This window comes from Pleurodeles waltl, chromosome 1_2 (assembly GCF_031143425.1).
Source record: "Pleurodeles waltl isolate 20211129_DDA chromosome 1_2, aPleWal1.hap1.20221129, whole genome shotgun sequence".
Lineage (NCBI taxonomy): Eukaryota > Metazoa > Chordata > Amphibia > Caudata > Salamandridae > Pleurodeles > Pleurodeles waltl.
This window is the reverse complement of record NC_090437.1, coordinates 767594156-767607868: the sequence shown is the minus strand read 5'-3', so window position 1 is coordinate 767607868 and position 13713 is coordinate 767594156. Positions and strand designations below refer to the sequence as shown.

The window sequence follows — 13713 nt, the reverse complement described above, 5'->3', positions numbered from 1 at the left end:
TACCCATTGTCTTTCTCTGCAAGACAATTTGTAAGAAAGAAGTCATTTTGAGAAATGCCCTCTAATTCAAATGGTAGTATGGGTAACCACAAATTTAGAGATGTTCAAATAACCACTGATTCTAAACTCCATATCTTCTGCCATTTCAGAAATACATAGATTTCCTTGATACCTATTTTTCACTCTTTACATGTTACCAAATTAATTACTGTATAGCCAGTACACAATTAAAACCATTGGAAGATGCAGCTCAGTTATTGGCTCTGGGTACCTATGGTACTTGGTGAACCTACAAGCCCTATGCCAGAACAGTCCAGTGGATGTAACAGTATATTGCATTTGAAAATCTGCTATAGTCAGAAGAAGTTACAAATGAAAACGTAGACACAAAAAGCTGTTTTGTAACTCAAAGCGCGTCATTGGAGGCGGTGGCGGCGGCAGGCACAACTCACAGGGCAGGAGCCCTTTAAAAACTGATTAGCGCTCCCGCATCCGCAGGAAGCGCGTCATTGGAGGCGGCGGCAGGCACTACTCACAGGGCAGGAGCCCTTTAAAAACTGATTAGCGCTCCCGCATCCGTGGGAAGTGCGTCATTGGAGGCGGCGACAGGCACAACTCACAGGGCAGGAGCCCTTTAAAAACTGATTAGTGCTCCCGCATCCGCGGGAAGCGCGTCATTGGAGGCGGCGGTGGCAGCAGGCACAACTCACAGGGCAGGAGCCCTTTAAAAACTGATTAGCGCTCCCGCATCCACGGGAAGCGCGTCATTGGAGGCGGCGGCGGGCACAACTCACAGGGCAGGAGCCCTTTAAAAACTGATTAGCGCTCCCGCATCCGCTGGAAGCGCGTCATTGGAGGTGGCGGCAGTGAAAGGCACTACTCACAGGGCAGGAGCCCTTTAAAAACTGATTAGCGCTCCCGCATCCCCGGGAAGCGCGTCATTGGAGGCGGCGGCAGGCACAACTCACAGGGCAGGAGCCCTTTCAAAACTGATTAGCGCTCCCGCATCCGCAGGACGCGCGCTGGGGGCACCCGGGCGAAGCCTGGGCCAAGGGCTGGCCCGTCTTGCACCCTTCATCACCTGTTAGAGGCCACCCCTCTTTCATCTCCAATGAAGGGTGACTATTTATACATTTACTATATACTGGGGATCATTTTGGAGCCTTTTTAGTGGGTCTAGTGGGTCTTTCATTTTTTAGTCTGTTTTGTTTGATTCATTATTGAAACATTTTTTTTTTAATGGGCAGGAAAAGAGGTCTGCTAACTGGTCCTATGGAGGGGGGTGGTGGTGGTGGCAGTAGACAGGGAAGTGGCACCACCACATTGGACTCCTTCCTCGCAAGAGCTGTTGGGGTCGTAACGAAGGAGATTGATCTGGCAGAAAGGAGGTTATCCATGGAACTGGAGGACTGCGTCTGGCCCCAATAGATAGTGGTCCTTGTGAGGCTGTGGATGTGGAGGGGACTTATCAGGGGGAGATCAAGGTACTGTTATGGTTGCTGTTGAACTTGCTCAAATTGAGCTAACAGAGATTACAGAGGGTTCTGGTGGCCAAGGCCCTTCCACAAGAAGCAAAAGACTTTTATTATCTTCTCCCCCGGCCGGCCCCCTGGATAAATGTAGCCCCGAGGAAAAAAAAGTCTTAAAGAAATCGATTCCCAAGTCAAAAACATCCCCCTTGGAACTCCCGAAGGGTACGAGTAGTGACCCTGCACCTTGCCAGCAGCTGGGTTGTGATGTTACTATTTTATTGTCAAAATTTCGTGAAATGATCCAGGAGATTTTATCCCCCGTTGTGGCGAAACTATCAGCCATTGAAAAGGCAGTCTCTCTGATATCTGTGCAAGGAAGTCAGGGGAGGCATTCTGCAGGTGGATGTGTGGCCCGACCAGGTGATCCCATCCTATTGTGAGGAGTTGCTCCTGCTGGAGGACGCTGCAGGGCCGTTGGGGCCTCTACGAAAATCATCTCAGCTATTGGTTAATTCTGGAAATTCTGGGGGTCAGGGCGCTCATGTTGAGATTGCGTCGGCTGCACCGACTTCAATATTAAGGGCGGATAGGACTGTCAATAGGTCTAGCTGTAGTAGGCAACCTGATCCTGAATTTGTGGTAGCGTGGGGGGCTGACCAACAGATGGTTGGGAATAAAAATCTGAATCTCCCGACGGCCAGGCCTGCATTGACCTTTTTGGATCTCCCCCCAGCTTGTGCCCCCTATGTGGTGGTATTGACGAATGTACCTGCTCTTGCCCCTGGGGTAACTGAGTCCACGGCATAACTCACAAACAAGGCTGGATATTGGTTGAGTAAGAACTGTGATTTCTCATCTAAGGATTTAAATGATATTCTGTTTGCCAGAAGAATTGGATGGGTTGGGCCCAAAAATAAGGTGGGGGATGAAGATTGTATTATTATAAATGTTAAATACCCAGCCCTGAGTCAAAGGCTCCTTTCTACCTACCGCCCTGCTGTATCTAGACCTGGTACAATCAGTATGGTCCCTCTGGGTTATTTTTATGACCACATGCGATTGAGTGTCGGAGTGTTTCCGGGTTCTGGTAGGTATCCCCCCCTGGGTCAGAATAGTCGCCAGGCAACCAGCAGAAGAACTGTCACTAACAGGAATTTATCCTTGGAAGGGGTGGACTGACAATGCGCCAAGACCCTGGCTATACGAGATGAGGTGCCCCCACAGTGTAAACTTATCTCATGGAATATTGCGGGCTATGATGCTAAGTTATCTGATCAGGGGTGGATTAGGTGTGTGACTAATTTTGATGTGATCATGCTTCAGGAAACCTGGTCAGAGGGGTTGTCTGTGTGGGATGGGTACCACAGATTTGCAATTCCAGCTGTGAAGTCTCTTGGTGGCTGCTCAAAAGGCGGCTTGGTTACCCTAATACGCCTCTCTAAGATAGTGGGTGCTTTTCAAATTAACTGCAACCACCAAGATATATTGCTGGTATGGGTAATTTTCTCTAATAATTTTAATATTTTACTGCTTAACTTTTATAACTCTGTGTGGGATATGGGATGCCAAATTGGGGCCCTGTTTTCCGTTTTTCTGGTTTTGAAACTCAGAATGGAGGAGATGGGGTTAGAATTCTGTGTTATTGTCTCTGGAGACTTTAATGCTAAGTTGGGGGGGCTCAGTACTGTGGTTATTCCCTTTATTTTTGACTGCGAGTATTATTCAGTGGATCGTTTGCAGGACTCCAGAGGCAGGGTTCTAATTAAGGAACTCAGGAAGATGGGCCTTCTGAATGTGTGTGATATAGAAGCCGTTGGCACTCATCAACTCCCAACCTATGTGGGAAGAGGATCTGAATCCACTATTGACTATATTTTTATGTCTCCACCTTTGAAAGACCTGGTGACTGGGGGGAAGGTGCTGGGTGAGAGTTTCAGTGATCATAATCCCCTTATAGTATCCTTTAAACTCCCTGGGGCCCTACGTAATTTAGGACGAGGTAGGCCGGTAGTAGTGGAGATAAAGGACCAGGGTAGGCGGCTTGGGTGGAAGCAAGTGGATTCCCTAAACGTGGTAGAAAGGGTGGTGGGGGAAAATGTACATTTATTTATGGACACACTCTTGATAGAGGCTCTTAATCCTAAAACTGTTATGAATGCAATAACAAGAGTAAATGCAGCAGTGAGAGATTGCCTTTTCTCAGTAAGCAGCCAACCTAGCAAACGTAATTGTGGTTGGTACGATAAGACCTGCTATGTTGCAAGAACAAACCTGAGGATGGCCACTAAGAAACACCCTAGAGATTGGGTCCTCGTAAAAGAAGCTAGAATGAAATATAAGAGGGCCCTGAGGGATAGCAAGATAAAACATAAAGATAAATCCTGGGAAGAATTAGAACGTGCCATAGCTCTGAAGGATCCTGGCCTGTTTTGGAAAGTGGTAAATAGAGGTTTCTTTGGAACAGATACAACTGAGGGCCTTGGCTGTAACATCGCTCCGGAAGCATGGGTAATTCACTTTTGTAGTATTTTTGAGGGTTCTCCCCTAAGAAATAACTGGGAGAACGAGTATGAGATAGCTCCTAAGCTAGCAATTAGGTTCTCGCTCCAGGAGGTTATGGATGCGATACAGAGTAGTGCGAGCAATAAAGCTCCGGGCCCGGATTCGATCCCTATGGACTTGTATAAAGCGAACCCTCAGTTATGGGCACCTGTTCTCTTAAATGTCCTTAATGCAGCAGTTACTGTGGGTACCCCTGCCTCTTGGAGACTGGCATGTATTGTCCCAGTGTTTAAAAAGGGCGACCAAAATGATCCTAAGTCCTACCGCCCTATTTCTCTACTGGACTCTTCAGTGAAGATTCTGGGATGGATTATTTTAAGGCGTATGGAGTCCTGGATGATAGGGAATAATCTCTTAAACCGGGACCAGTATGGTTTCAGGGAAGGCCTTGGCACGCAAGACCAATGTCTCAACCTACTTATGTTGATCGGCAAATACACGCAGGCTAGGAAAGGTACGCTCTATCTTGATTTTATGGATCTTAGCTGTGCCTTTGATAAGGTGAACCGGTCTATATAATGGGAGAGATTAAATCTGTTAGGGCTGGATCCTAGTATTGTAGAGTTGCTCCGATATCTACATTCTGGGACGGTTGCAAATGTAAGGGTGGGGTCGAATGGGGAATGCTCAGAGGCCTTTAAGTTCTCAAGGGGTGTGCGCCAGGGGGGTGTTCTGGCTCCTACTTTGTTCCTTCTATATACAAATGGATTGTCTGATTTTCTGATGAAACATTGTAGAGATGTTCCAAAGGTGAATGGTAATGATATCCCCGTGCTAACGTACGCGGATGACACAGTCCTCATGGCCCGTACTATGAATGGTCTCCGGGAATTAGTTAGAGCTTATGCCTCCTTTATGTCAGCTTTGGGTTTAGAGGTCAATTTTAAGAAATCTCATTTTATGGTGTGCGGAAAACCCCTGAGTAGGGTGGGGGAGCTAAGGGTGGAGGATCAAATTATTAGCAGTGTCCATGAGTTTCCATACCTAGGGATTATTTTTGATGAGAAAGGATCTTGGAAACCTTGTAATGCCAGAAGGGGTGCGCTTTTTCATGCAGAAGTTGGCACAACGTTTGACTTTGCTGTTAGAGTAGGTAGTTAACCCATCAAGCCTTTGCTTGAAATTTATAGGCGGAAATGCCTCCCCGTCCTGCTGTATGGTTCTGCACTTTGGGGGTATGGGGACTCCCGAGCCCTTACGGTGGAAGAAAATCGGTTCTGTAGAAGGCTATTGGGAGTTGGACAAAATATCCCTGGTTTTAGCCTTCATCTGGAGTCTGTAGCTTGAGTTTGTCCAGGACACTATTCAGTTGGCTCCCCTTCTGCTATGGATCTCAATTTGGACTAACGAACATGCCACTCTGAATAGGGATATCTTAAAGGATTGTCTGGCTTGTGACAATGTAAAGAATATTCCCTGGTTGATGCACATAAGGAAGATGGCTCATGATTTGGGGCGGCCTGATTTGGTTGATCATCCTGAAGGCCTGACCAGGTGTGATAAGAAATGGGTCAAGGAGAATTTTTTAAAAATCCAGAAGAATAGGAGGGAGGGGGAGGCCTTAGGGAAAAAATTGATCAGGGATTTCATTATGTTAAGGTTGTGGGTAGGCCCTGAGCGCTATCTCTTAGAGGTAAAGGATGTGAGGGAAAGGTCCTCATAACCCGTTTCCGTTTGGGGATCATCAGAAGTAACCTGTGTTTCCCGTTAGGTCAGTATGGGGACAAATGTATTAGACCCTGCCCCTGTGATAGGGTGTCCCAACAGACCTTGCCCCATTTTACTTTGTTATTTGTTTTTTATGCACCATTCAGAACTCGTTTTTTATTACCTCTCCTAAGGCCTGAGGGTTTTGTGCAATATCGTCCTGCTTTTATGTGGCTGCAGATGGCCTCAGATGTATTGGTGTGGAAGGGGCTGGGGTCATTCCTGAAGGGAGCTATTACTTGGCGTAACAATGTAGAGTTTTTAGAATGAATCTTTTTATTTTATTGTTTCTATGCATGTGGTTATATATGTTTTTATTTCTGATGGGTGTTCTTATTATTTATGGTTTTATTGCTAATTTTAAAAAATGTATTAGAGATTATTTATTGTAATGGATGATTTTTTTTCATACCGAATAAAAGTATATATATTTGTAACTCAATTTAAATATTTGTTTATTTCAACTGTTACTTTCTTGGGAAAACCTTGAATGATCTACACAACTGATCCTTTGCTCCTTTGCTAAATTCAGAAGTTTTGTTCCTTCTCAGAAATATATAGCATTCTGAAATCCACCATTGGTTTCACACCCATTTCTCCCACTACCTTTAAGGAGGTTGAAAGCAAAAAATAAAATAGGAGAAAGGGGTATGTCCCTTTAAAATGCAAAAACTGTGTTGAAAAATTAGTTTTTCTGATTCAGGTCTGCCTGAGCCTGAAAGCTGGCATAATGGTGAGTTTAGCACTGCAGACCCTTTTTTTTATGCCATTTGCAGGTAAAAAAAGAGACACTTTCTTCTGCAGCACTAATTTTCCTCAAACGATCCAAAATGTAGCTGTATTTTGGCTAATTTCTCGGTCTCCTCCAGGGTAGTCCCCAAATCCTGGTTACCTATAGAATTCTCAGGATGTTGGGAAAAAAGGGCACACATTTGGTTTGGATAGCTTATGGGACCAAAAAGTGATGGAGGGGCTAGGCACAAACTACTCCAAAAAGCCAAAAAAAGGCTTAGAACAGGGAGAAGAAAAGACCTAGCAGTGAAAGGGTTAAGCAGACAGTACACTGCATTTGTATTCATACTCTTCAATGGATCATGCTGATGTTTTTGCAGGAACATTAGTAAATACATGACATGTAAAAAAATGATGCATACATGAACATAAAAAATTGAACTCATCATAAAAGAGTTCAGCTTGCGCAGGAAGATCTTGTGACGTGAAAGGCTGCCACTTTCATAAAAGAAATACACTAGCGCAAAAAGCCTTTCAGCAATGGGAACCAAACACAGCATATTAATAAGCACCTCTCACTAATATGTGCTAAGTACGTGGATTCTAATAATCAGTGCAAATCTACTAGTGGTTGGTATATTACCGACTTTAAAAAGGAAATTACATAAAAAATATGCGTGTATTCAAATTCGATTGTTATCTTGTAAACCTGGTAACAGGACATTGTAGTCTCATGAATTGAAGTGATAAGCCCCTTATTAGGGGATCCTTAACATAGGACACTATGGGCATATATAAGCATAGAAGAAACACGTTAACTGCATTTTCTGTTTTAATAACTTATAACTTATAATTTACTTTCCGCTCACTTGTTGTTTTATCTTTTCCCCTTCTAGAATTCCTATTATTGTATTCCTTGACTACGACTTTTATACTAAAGACATAAAAATAAATCGTTTGTTTGGTTACTGTGACACAGACGCTCGGAAATTCCTATGCAATCTGCAGATAACTGGACAAAGACGCCACATAGAGTTAGTCCCTAAGGGACCAGCACGCATTGCGCCATATAGAAAGAAGAGCGGTGGAAGAAACACTATTATCTTCACACAATTTTCTGAGGAATCACAGCGGGACATTTGGAGAGCGGTCTTATTTTAAGGTCTGGCGCTATTTTTTATAAAAGATAGAGCGACAAAGGTGTGAATCATTGACAGGCTACTTTCATTGCTTTGTCCGCAGTGTGGGTAAGGCTAACAGACTGTCAACCTTCATCAAAAGCACGAGGCGCGACCGCTCTATTCAAGGCGCGTGATTAGCTGCAGTTCTGTCAGCTACGAGAACTGACATTTATCATAACCGATCAAGATGGTTCACTGCTCTTCACGTGAGATGCCTGTGAAACGTCTGATTGTGTTCTCAGCTTCGAAGATCATCCACTGCTGATACAACCAGTTTGGAAAAGACAGTTCACAAAACGTGCTTGCAAACTATGCAATGGAGGCCTGATTTACGAGGCTCTAGTGGCACACTGCGCCACTTCAGCATCAGTTTTTTTGACGCTGCAGTGCGCAGTGTGGCATCCCACATTTACAAGGCCCCACAGAGCCACCTTCCATGGCTTTTTATGGCCTTGTAAATATGGACCACTTTCACACATAACACTGCGTGAAAGGGGTGTTCCATGCGTGTAGCTTGGGGTGTTCCCGTGCAATACCCAAGGAACCCGGAGGAATCTGACGCATTCCCAGATTTACAAGTCTGGGAAGCGTCAGATTCCTACACCACCTCAGAGGTGATGCAACAGAGAGAGACATATCTTTATTGCTCCCAGTTTTTGACTCTTTCTAGGTGTGCTGCATTCTGCAGCACACATGGAAAGAGGAAAATACCACTTGTAATTGTGTTTCTGTAGGAAGGTGTGCCTTCCTGCACAAAAACAATCATCCCTACAATGCCTGAACCTTAGCACCATGGTGCAAGGGTGCCTGCATTGGTGCATGGCAGCAATTTGTGTGCCAGTGCAGGGGGGAGGACAGAAATGCACCGTATCTTATAGATACAGCACTTATCTGCCCTTTTTCCATGGTGCAGGGCGGCGTGGCACGGCACTTGCTGTGCTGCCTTTGGCCATGGTCCTTGTAAATGAGGCCCCAAGTTTTTAAGACCTGGCTTATTTTGCACTGCAACCTAAGAACTAATTGGTCATATCACAAATCTCCAGTCCCCGCGTGTAACGGAATGACTTGCAGGATTAATATTAATGAGGGAGGTCTACATTTTCAAACACCTGTGAGTGGCTACCGACTCAGGGAACCAGTTATGTTTTGAAAAAAAGAGAGTTCCCCAATTAGTGAGCAGGTAGTGGCCACCTGAACCACTGTGTACTTCTCCATGAGGTCAACCAACAACATTCACAAAGGTGAAGCTGTCCACTTGTAAATTATTTGCCACCTCCTTTTAGTGGTCAGGAGCTGATAAATGTGTTGAGGCAACAATTGCAGTCTCAAACCATTGAAACATGCCATACCAAATGTTAGTTAGGATGGGATACCCTTTCAACTCAAATCCTAATTGTGACAGGCTATCAGCCTCTAAACTTATTCTGCAAGTAGGAAATACTTTTATGACTCAAAAATTGGGTACTTATACATAACTAAATGCTATTTTATGAAAGTAACCCTATGATTTTGCACTGGTAAATCAGGGCAAAAAAAGTGAATGATGCATCAAGTCAGACAATTGGTGTGGCACTGAAAAGTAGCATACCATGACCTTTACAGGGGTGTACACAGTGCATTTATTTCAAGTGAATGTCTGTGTCACACTGCAGTCAGAGTCTGACTCCAGTTACAATGGCATCTGGAGAGCTGTTCAGGAAATTACCCTTTATCTCAGGTGCTTTCTGCCCACTACACATGAATTAAGAATCTGAAATGCCCCACAGACAACAAATTATATGAAGCAGCTGAAGCAGAGGCCAATTTAAGAGCTAAAACGCTATGTAGCAGGCTCTGATGAATAATATGAACTTGTGTAAGGAAATGTTAGCAATCAAAAGTGCTGAAGCTGAAGCAGTTGCAGAAGTTGAATTCTGCCTGGTTTCACAACCACTATAAATGTTGATTGGTTTGAAGCCTAATGTGTTGTCTCAAATAATTGATTCACTTCTGTTCACATTATAAAATATAGGAGATAGCAGATAAGAGACTATTCCAAAGTGATTAGATTCAGTCTTATTGCATATTGTGGAAACAAAGTTACATATTTAAATTTCTTCCTGCCAGGTCCTTCATTGCCCCGCCTGGAGTCACTGGAACATGTAGTGCTGATACACACTGAGGAAAAAGTATTTTGTTTTAGTTTGTTCCAAGTGTATGGGAAGCTGTTTACTTAAAAATTACAAAAATCCATATAGGCCACCCCCTGAAATGCACAGCATGCTGCACAATGAATATGACGCATATATGAATGAATGTAATATGTGTAAAATAAATTATACCTGGCAGAATGAATCTGAATTGTGCCAGAACAAATATGAAGCATGGTAGAGTGAATATGCTACTTAGTGAGCAATATGAATGACACACACTCGGAAATGAGTAAGAGCTACACTGAAAAAATATGTCAGTTATACTGAAATAAATATGGCCCTCATTGTAAACAATATAGCAAGCATTGAAATGAATACAATATGCATAAAAAAGAATGGGGCAATTCTTGAATGACTGCCAAGAGGAATATGACATACGTTTGAAATGAATATGACAGACTGAAATAAATACCAGTTACAGCAGTGAATATAATATATTCCTAAAAGAATATGTTGTACACTGCAAATAATATCACATACCTTAAAAGGAACATTACACATGTTGCCTTAACCCCTTCGCTGCCAGGCCTTTTCCCCCTCCTGTGCCAGGCCCTTTTTTGCCTATTTGGGGCAGTTCGCGCTTAGGCCCTCATAACTTTTTGTCCACATAAGCTAACCAAGCCAAATTTGCGTCCTTTTTTTCTAACATCCTAGGGATTCTAAAGGTACCCAGACTTTGTGGGTTCCCCTGAAGGAGGCCAAGAAATTGGCCAAAATACAGTGAAAATTTCGTTTTTTTCAAAAAAATTGGAAAAAGGGGCTGCAGAAGAAGGCTTGTGGTTTTTCCCCTGAAAATGGCATCAACAAAGGGTCTGCAGTGCTAAACTCAGCAGCTTCCCAGCTTTCAGGAACAGGCAGACTTGAATCCGAAAACCCAATTTTTCAACACAATTTTGGCATTTTACTGGGGCATACCCCATTTGTGCAATTTTTCGTGCTTTCAGCCTCCTTCCAGTCAGTGACAGGAATGGTCATAAAACCAATGCTGGATCCCAGAAACCTAAACATTTCTGAAAAGTAGACAAAATTCTGAATTCAGCAAGGGGTCATTTGTGTAGATCCTACAAGGGTTTCCTACAGAAAATAACAGCTGAAAAAGAAAAATATTGAAATTGAGGTGAAAAAACCATCAATTTTTCTCTACGTTTTACTCTGTAACTTTTCCCTGCAATGTCAGATTATCGAAAGCAATATACCGTTACATCTGCTGGACTCCTCTGGTTGCGGGGATATATAGGGTTTGTAGGTTCATCAAGAACCCGAGGAACCCAGAGCCAATAAATGAGCTGCACCCTGCAGTGCGTTTTCATTCTATACCGGGTATACAGCAATTCATTTGCTGAAATATAAGGAGTAAAAAATTGCTATCAAGAAAACCTTTGCATTTCCAAAAAGGGCACAAGATAAGGTGTTGAGGAGCAGTGGTTATTTGCACATCTCTGAATTCCGGGGTGACCATAGTAGCACGTGAATTACAGGGAATTTCTCAAATAGATGTCTTTTTTACACACACTCCTATATTTGGAAGGAAAAAATGTAGAGAAAGACAAGGGGCAATAGTACTTGTTTTGCTAATCTATGTTCCCCCAAGTCTCCCGATAAAAATGATACCTCACTTGTGTGGGTAGGCCTAGCACCCGCGACAGGATATGCCCCAAAACACAACGTGGACACATCACAGAAAACAGAGCTGTTTTTAGCAAAGTGACTACCTGTAGATTTTGGCCTCTAGCTCAGCCGCCACCTAGGGAAACCTACCAAACCTGTGCATTTCTGAAAACTAGAGACCTAGGGGAATCCAAGGAGGGGTGACTTGTGTGGCTCGGACCAGGTTCTGTTACCCAGAATCCTTTGCAAACCTAAAAATTTGGCTAAAAAAACACATGTTCCTCACATTTCTGTGGCAGAAAGTTCTGGAATCTGAGAGGAGCCACAAATTTCCTTCCACCAAGCGTTCCCCCACGTCTCCCGATAAAAATGATACCTCACTTGTGTGGGTAGGCCTAGCGCCCGCGACAGGATATGCCCCAAAACACAACGTGGACATATCACAGAAAACAGAGCTGTTTTTAGCAAAGTGACTACCTGTAGATTTTGGCCTCTAGCTCAGCCGCCACCTAGGGAAACCTACCAAACCTGTGCATTTCTGAAAACTAGAGACCTAGGGGAATCCAAGGAGGGGTGACTTGCGGGGCTCGGACCAGGTTCTGTTACCCAGAATCCTTTGCAAACCTCAAAATTTGGCTAAAAAAAAACATGTTCCTCACATTTCTGTGGCAGAAAGTTCTGGAATCTGAGAGGAGCCACAAATTTCCTTCCACCCAGCGTTCCCCCACGTCTCCCGATAAAAATGATACCTCACTTGTGTGGGTAGGCCTAGCGCCCGCGACAGGATATGCCCCAAAACACAACGTGGACATATCACAGAAAACAGAGCTGTTTTTAGCAAAGTGACTACCTGTAGATTTTGGCCTCTAGCTCAGCCGCCACCTAGGGAAACCTACCAAACCTGTGAATTTCTGAAAACTAGAGACCTAGGGGAATCCAAGGAGGGGTGACTTGCGGGGCTCGGACCAGGTTCTGTTACCCAGAATCCTTTGCAAATCTCAAAATTTGGCTAAAAAAACACATGTTCCTCAAATTTCTGTGGCAGAAAGTTCTGGAATCTGAGAGGAGCCACAAATTTCCTTCCACCCAGCGTTCCCCCACGTCTCCCGATAAAAATGATACCTCACTTGTGTGGGTAGGCCTAGCGCCCGCGACAGGATATGCCCCAAAACACAATGTGGACACATCACAGAAAACAGAGCTGTTTTTAGCAAAGTGACTACCTGGAGATTTTGGCCTCTAGCTCAGCCGCCACCTAGGGAAACCTACCAAACCTGTACATTTCTGAAAACTAGAGACCTAGGGGAATCCAAGGAGGGGTGACTTGTGTGGCTCGGACCAGGTTCTGTTACCCAGAATCCTTTGCAAACCTCAAAATTTGGCTAAAAAAACACATGTCCCTCACATTTCTGTGGCAGAAAGTTCTGGAATCTGAGAGGAGCTACAAATTTCCTTCCACCCAGCGTTCCCCCAAGTCTCCCGATAAAAATGATACCTCACTTGCGTGCGTAGGCCTAGCGCCGGCGACAGGAAACACCCCAAAGCGCAACTTGGACACATCCTAAATTTTGGAAAAAAACAGAGGTGTTTTTTGCGAAGTGCCTACCTGTAGATTTTGGCCTCTAGCTCAGCCGGCACCTAGGGAAACCTACCAAACCTGTGCATTTCTGAAAACTAGAGACCTAGGGGAATCCAAGGAGGGGTGACTTGCGGGGCTCGGACCAGGTTCTGTTACCCAGAATCCTTTGCAAACCTCAAAATTTGGCTAAAAAAACACATGTCCCTCACATTTCTGTGGCAGAAAGTTCTGGAATCTGAGAGGAGCTACAAATTTCCTTCCACCCAGCGTTCCCCCAAGTCTCCCGATAAAAATGATACCTCACTTGCGTGGGTAGGCCTAGCGCCGGCGACAGGAAACACCCCAAAGCGCAACGTGGACACATCCTAAATTTTGGAAAAAAACAGAGGTGTTTTTTGCGAAGTGCCTACCTGTAGATTTTGGCCTCTAGCTCAGCCGGCACCTAGGGAAACCTACCAAACCTGTGCATTTCTGAAAACTAGAGACCTAGGGGAATCCAAGGAGGGGTGACTTGCGGGGCTCGGACCAGGTTCTGTTACCCAGAATCCTTTGCAAACCTCAAAATTTGGCTAAAAATACACATGTTACTCACATTTCTGTGGCAGAAAGTTCTGGAATCTGAGAGGAGCCACAAATTTCCTTCTACCCAGCGTTCCCCCAAGTCTCCCGATAAAAATGAT

At 44.3% G+C, this 13713-nt stretch overlaps 1 long non-coding RNA gene across 2 annotated transcripts in view; it reads left to right on the top strand.

Moving 5' to 3' along the window:
• LOC138304053 (uncharacterized) overlaps positions 1-8610 on the top strand; it is a 112274-nt gene extending 103664 nt beyond the window's left edge. For both annotated transcript variants that reach the window (XR_011205490.1, XR_011205489.1), the window contains exon 6: positions 7370-8610. This is a non-coding gene — a long non-coding RNA (uncharacterized lncRNA). The remainder of the gene's footprint in view (positions 1-7369) is intronic.
• Positions 8611-13713: the final 5103 nt, after the last annotated feature.